A 7,025-nucleotide genomic window follows, 5' to 3' on the forward strand; every position below is an offset into this window, starting at 1 on the left:
TGATTTGAAGTAGATTCATAATCTGAACAAAATAAATTAGTGCTGTGTTGATTTTAGTATCAGAAATCTTTTGGTTCAATGATGTTTCTAATTACTCAGCCATAAAAAGAAACGAAGTTGAACTATTTGTAGTGAGGTGCATAGATCTAGAGTCTGTCATACAGAGTGAAGTAAGTAAGAAAGAGAAGAGCAAATACCGTATGCTAACACATATATATGGAATAAAAAAAATGGTTCTGATGAACCTAGGGGCAGGACAGGAATAAAGATGCAGAGGTAGAGAATGGACTTGAGGACATGGAGAGGGGAAAGGGTAAGCTGGGATGAAGTGAGAGAGTAGCACTGACATATATACACTATCAAATGTAAAATAGATAACTAGTGGGAAGCAGCTGCGTCGCACGGGGAGATCAGCTCGGTGCTTTGTCACCACCTAGAGGGGTGGGATAGGGAGGTGGGAGGGAGACGCAAGAGGGAGGTGATATGGGCGTATTTGTATACGTATAGCTGATTCACTTTGTTATATAGCAGAAACTAACCCACCATTGTAAAGCAATTATACTCCAATAAAGATGTTAAAAAAAAAGCCTGTATAGTAACATGAAAATATGTGTGTTAGAATATTATAAAAAATTATAAGAATCCAAATTATATGTAATTATTCACAGACCTATGCATAGACTGTAGAAAATACACTGTATTATTAATATATAGCAAAACTATGGATAGTTAATATTATTTTTTATTTTCTAAATTGTACATAATAGCAGTACATTACATAAAAATTTTAAAATAAATTTATAAATAATCACTCAGTTCATAATTAAAACAATTACCAAAAGAAAATCAAAATCTTTAAAAATTTTGGCTTTATCTCTATATGGGAAGAGTATCTTAATTTCTTTTTATGCTCGTTAACTTTCAAATCCTAGATCAAGAATTTAAAGCCTGCCTTTAAAATTTCTCACAAAAAAAGATTTATAGAGTTTTAGAAGTGAACAGACACTACTCCCTGTGATTTTTATTCATCTTCCAAATAGAAACCTTCCAAACCTTTTTCGTCCGTGAGTCAAAGTTTCTAATGACTTAATTTTTCAGGAAAAGTAGGGCAAAGTTTGATGGTCAAAGGACATCTTCAGAAATCAAGTGAGGTCAGAGATCACTGAGCAGATCCATACCATCTGGGAGGTCAGAGCCAACAGAGACGGTTAAATCTTGAAAACGCAATTTACCAGAGGCTTTGAAAGTTCTCTGAGGGTCTCTTATTGCTTTAGGCATTTCAATTTTAATTTTATCCCAGGTTAAATGAAGTTATTGTTATTTTAAATTATAAAATATGTGCTTGTTTTGGAGGATACAAAATATGGGAAGAGAGAAAGATGAATAAAGACAACATTCTTGCCCCATGAAGGCAAAAATGGCTAACATTTGGTTGTGTTTCCTTTCAGTATTTTTCCATGAATATTTTTGCTCACAGGTAATATAAAAATATTACCGTGTGCACAATTTAAGTTCCTATTTGGCTTCTTAACAGCCTAACATAAGAATCGCTCCACATTACTTCTGGAAACACTAAATAAGTTTAAATTGTTGGATCAAAAATAGGAAATTACACAGTAGAGTAAGGTGGGGACTGAGAGTCATGGGGTTCAATCCCCAACATGTCCGTGTTTGGAAGTACAAATATGGTACCAGTTTCCGTGGCTGGCAGGGAGGATGGAATAGGTGGACCAGAATGAGTTGGTGCAAACACATCACCTAATAAGGGTGTTAAATACAGGTTTCCTAACTCTAGATACACATATTCTGATTCAGCAACCTTAAGGTAAGACTCAGGGTCCGCATTTTTAATAAGGACCTTGGGTGATTGTATTGTGGGAGATTCTGGGACCACCCATTGAAAAGCAATGGATTAGATCACATTTTGTTTTCAAAAATTGTTATGGAGGAGTTGGAAAAGTCCATAGACAATAGAGGACATGCAGGAAAAATACTAAAGTGACCAGCACTGCCTCTCTTGAGTCCAGGAAACCCAGAATAAGTAGCTCCCTAGGCGTAGCTGGTCAAAGGGCTACAGCCACACTCCTCAAGGCCCGCAGTCTTTTCCAAGCTGTGTCAAGCATTCTTTACTTTCATAGCATCCTTGCTTTTCCTGTCTCTTCCCTTCATGAATGCTTCCCGTGACCTTTCAAGTCTCAAGTTTAGTTAATGGTAGAGTTCATACTGGAATGTAGGTCTCTTGACTCTTTTCCAGGGATGTTCCTGCTTGCACCATCCTTCAAATCCTAAATTTCAGGGTTCCCAGGCAATATCTCTTTCAGGAAGCCTTTCCCAGTTCTTCAGTCTTTTCTGTGTTTCTACAGTAACTCCCCACACTCCTGTGAGCTTACTTCTTTCATTATGTTTATAATACAATTAGTTCACTTACCATCCTTCCCTACTAGACTGAGTTATCCTAGTGCCAAGCATAGTCCTTGGCACAGAATATATACACAATAATGTTTAATTAATTAACAAATTTTAAGGCATTTATGGTTAAAAGGACATAGCAAATCTACATGGTATGTTTTCCTCTCCTTGGTTAAGCTCTGTGTTTTTTCAGTTGCCAATATTTTGAAGTTTCATCTCTTGTTTAGGCAGCATTTATAGTAATTCATCTTTTCTGAAATAGCAGGAGTGTATCATTTCACTCTATTGTACATACATCTTGAGGTAGGATTTCTTTTTAAATTTATTTATTTCGATCGGTTGGCCTGATTTCCATCAGAGGTTTCATTTTAAGTTGTTATTTTATCCTCTGATCAGAATTACTACTCTGTAAAGGAAAGGAGTAAAGTGTTCAAAGAAGATAGTTATGTCTATTGGCACTATATTAAAATGCAAATGCAAAGCAAACTGGAAGAAGTCAAGCTGCCAAATAATCTGGATCATTTCTGAGTCCAGGAGAAAAATTCAAATTACTCCTTTTGTCTATAGCAAGCCATTGCAAGCCTCTACATGCTTATTCTTTGAAAGAAAAACAAAACTAACTGCAGAAGTGAACTGGAGGATATTCATTCTTCACGCTAGGTTACCCAATAAGAGCACCCACTGACACTTTCTAACATATTTTCAAAAATAAACTTTTATTTGAAAATATATTTATAATGCAAATTATTTCTGAATCATTTTGGGTTTCAAGGAAACCCCAGCCCCACCTTCTTAGCCCCCAAACTGTCTCCAGATACCTTTCACAGCTGTCAATAGACCTAAATACTGACCCTGTTTTGTTTACCTGTTGGCAGTCATTACCTTTGGGGATTCCCTTCACCTAAGACTCTCTGAGAGTTGTACAGAATCCGTCCAGCTCCTTGCTTTCTTGTAAAACTTGGACATAAGGCTGCATAATTGAAGAATTTCCTTGCTAACCCTCATCTCAATATGTTGTCTGACTCTCTATTACCTCTCTAATTTTATCCCTTCCATTCTGCCTTTGCCTTACTCTGTTCTAGCTTCTTTGATCTCCTTGCTGGTCCAAAGCCACCGAACACTCCTGACCCAGGGCCATCATCCTGTCATCTTTGCTTGCAATGCTACTCCTTTTCCCCTGGAACTCAGCTTAGCCTACCTCCTCACTTCCTTTGGGGTCTTTATTCAAATGTCAGCTAAGCAAAGAGGCTGCATTCTCTATTTCTTCACTCTGCTTCATTATTTTTTTTCACAGCATTTATCACTCATTGACACATTAGGCTGTTTAAAGTCAGTTACTGTGAACCTGACTATGCTAACATGAGAACAATGACTGTTTTCTTTATGGCTCATGCACCAGCACCTAAAAAAGTGCCTGGCACATAATAGGTGCTTAAAAATATTTATTAAATAAATGAGTGATTACTATGGGGAAATAGTGAGGCAATTTTTGAAAAGGATAAGTGACAAAAGTTCTGAGGTTTTAAAAGAGCATTTAAAATAAAGTTCCTGATCTTTATACCTTAACTCCTTTGGAGATAGTTATTAGAACTAGTGATATTTATAGACTCAGCTTTCATTTCTGAGAGGAATCCCATCATTGCTGTCTCCTTTTTCACACCCTTGACTTTAAAACAGAAATCCATTTTCTGTAGGAATGCAGGTTTGTGTCAAAAAATTATATATAAAAATGGCATCATAAGTACATTCTGTTCGTTTTTTTTTTTTTGGGGGTCTAGAATTTATTCCTTGTCCTTGTTTTCTCCAATCTTATAAATCTCTTTTCTTGGTTGTCATAAACTATCATATTTTACAATAAAAGTAAATATATGAAATTTAAAAGTAGTACATTACAAACTATTTGGAAAATTGGAAAGAGAAGAAAAATCACTCTTAATTCTACGGTACCACAACAGCCATTGGTTATATTTTGATGATTCCCTTCTAGACTTTTTTCTACCCATATATATTTTTTTGAATTTTATTTATTTTTTATATAGCATGTTCTTATTAGTTATCCATTTTATGCATATTAGTGTATTTATGTCAATCCCAATCTCCCACTTCATCATACCACCACCACCCCACCACTTTTCCCCACATTCTGTTTTATAACTTCATGTCACATAAGACTAATACAAGAGTACCCATTTCTGTCAAAAAATAACCTTCACAGTGTAGCTTTGAAGGATAAAATAATTCTCTTGATAAATCCCCAATAATGAGACATTTAAGTTATGTCTAATTATTTTTTAGCTTCCTAAACTATACTGAGATGTTCATTTGTGTAGAGAAATCTGTAAATTCATCCATAGATACTTCTATTGGCTAACTTCTAGATGTAGAATTGTAATCTCAAAAAGCATGGCTATTTTTAAAGCTTTAGAAGTACCCTCACAAATTCCCTTCCAGAAAGACTGTAGCAATTTACCAGCAGTGCAAGAGAGTGACTATTTATGGTGTCTGTGTTAGTTAGGGTTCTCCAGAGAAACAGAGCTAATAGGATATAAAAGGAGATTTATTATGAGGAATTGACTCGCACAATTATGGAGACTGAGAAGTCCCACAACCTGCCATGTATAAACTGGAAACCCAGGAAAGCCGGTGATGGGATTCCCTCTGAAACGAAGGCCTGAGAATGCGGGGAGCTCATGACATAAATCCCAGTTTGAGGGCAGAAAAAGAGATGAAATATCCCATCACAAACAATAGGCAGAAAAGGGGGCAAATTCCTCCTTCTTCAGCCTTTTTGTTCTATTCAGGCCCTCACCGAATTAGGTGATGCCCACCCACATTAGGTAGGGCAATCTACTAAGTCAACGATTCAGATGCTAATTTTATCCAGAAACACTCTCACAGACACATCCAAATATAATGTTTAATCAAATATCTTGGCATCCCCTGATCCAGACAGGTTGACATATAAACTTAACTATCACAGATCCACCCCTTGTCAACTTGGCACTCATATCCATCTCTTTAAGCCGTACTTAATTTCCATATAAAAACAGTAACAAGGTTATAATTCCGCCTAACATGGTACAACTTGCATGCAACCGAAAGCCTAACCCTTTTGCCAGAAGAGGAGCTCTTGAAAAAGAACACGCTCATTAACCTAGACTTTTCCACAGAATTCAAGGAAGCCAAATTGAGGTGAGACAGAAAATTGTCCCTTTGGACCTCGTGATTAAGGTGTTTACATGCGCACACAACCCCTACCAGTTAGTTGCATGTCTTTAAAACCTACTATAACTCTAAAGGCCTTTGTGTCTTGTGTCCCAGTAGTAACAATCCCTTCTTGGACTTCCCAGACACGTACGTGAGTCAGGTGCAGCTTGTGGACCTGGCCAGCACCAGGATGCTGCCAGTGGACATCCCCGTACAGGAAGGTATCCGGAGCTGCACTGCTCTCGACCTGTAGGGGAAAAGAATTGCAATCTGAAAAGGGGACTCATGAGAATATTTGCTGCTTCTATCAGGGCATTGAATCCAGGAACTATGAAGAACATCTCAAGCAGTAAATATTTATCATAGCATGCTTCCCTCATCTGTGTATCTAGTGACCATGGCACAGTGTACATTTTTGCTGCCAAAGATCCAAAAGAATAAACAGTCTAGTTTGGCATCAGCCAGTTTCCTTCCAAAATACTTCATTTCCAAATGGAGTTTTCCCAAATTTCAGGTTCCCTCAGCTGATCACCCCATTGAAGTGCTGGGTGTGTCTCTCAGACCCCTCTGGGGCTAACGCTGGCGCACTGTGGACCTGTGGGTAAAAGGCAGGAAGGGATTGCCCCAATGACCTTTGGCCTCAAAGCCATATGAAGTCTTTTCCTTTCCTAAGGAAGGCTTTCCATTTATTAAGAGAATAATTACCAGGGCAAAAGTAGATACTTAAGTGGCTTTGAACAACTTGTACCTGACTGTTGGTTTGTTATCTTATCACAGTTCAACTGTGAAATTTAGCTCTAGCAGTTCCACTGCATCCTTTACATTTAAAATTTGAGGGGACTCCATATAAACTTAGGAGCTGGGTTGAGAAAAGGGTGAACAAATTGAAATTTGTTTTTGGCAACAGATTCCCTCCTTTTTACTGGGCCTACAGTGAAGAAATGAGCAAATTGACAAATGTTAGTTCTTACAGTGTAACAAGATTTAAATAGGATAATAATACCAGCAACTCACCTTAGAAATGGAGAAAAATTCCTTCTCCAGTCTGAACATGAAGAAAAGAGACACATTATGCTAGAAAACACAATGTGAACATTTCCCCTTGTGTAAATTGAATGTTGGGATTTTTCTGTGCCTGTAACATTGTTTGGTTATGTGTGCACACCTGCTGCATGCCACCATCCCCTGTTTCTGTGTTGGAGTTGTTAGAATCGATGCGAAACACCAGACCCCCTGCAGTGAGAGTCCAAGCATGTTGTAGTGTCACTGTGGGGAGTAGCCATCCTTCCTAGGGGTCTTGACTGGGTCTCTTAAACAGGAAGAGTCAGCTTTATTCAGGGTTAAGACTCAATTCTCTGTTATGTGTAGGGATCAAAGCAATGCATAGACTTTAAAAATTAGTCATTTAA

General features: G+C 37.6%; 1 pseudogene; it reads left to right on the forward strand.

The window, feature by feature from the left end:
• Window positions 1–6,193, forward strand: part of LOC132522602 (WD repeat domain phosphoinositide-interacting protein 3-like) — a 96,149-nt pseudogene extending 89,956 nt beyond the window's left edge.
• Window positions 6,194–7,025: the final 832 nt, after the last annotated feature.

The sequence above is a fragment of the Lagenorhynchus albirostris genome, chromosome 7 (genome assembly GCF_949774975.1).
Source record: "Lagenorhynchus albirostris chromosome 7, mLagAlb1.1, whole genome shotgun sequence".
Lineage (NCBI taxonomy): Eukaryota > Metazoa > Chordata > Mammalia > Artiodactyla > Delphinidae > Lagenorhynchus > Lagenorhynchus albirostris.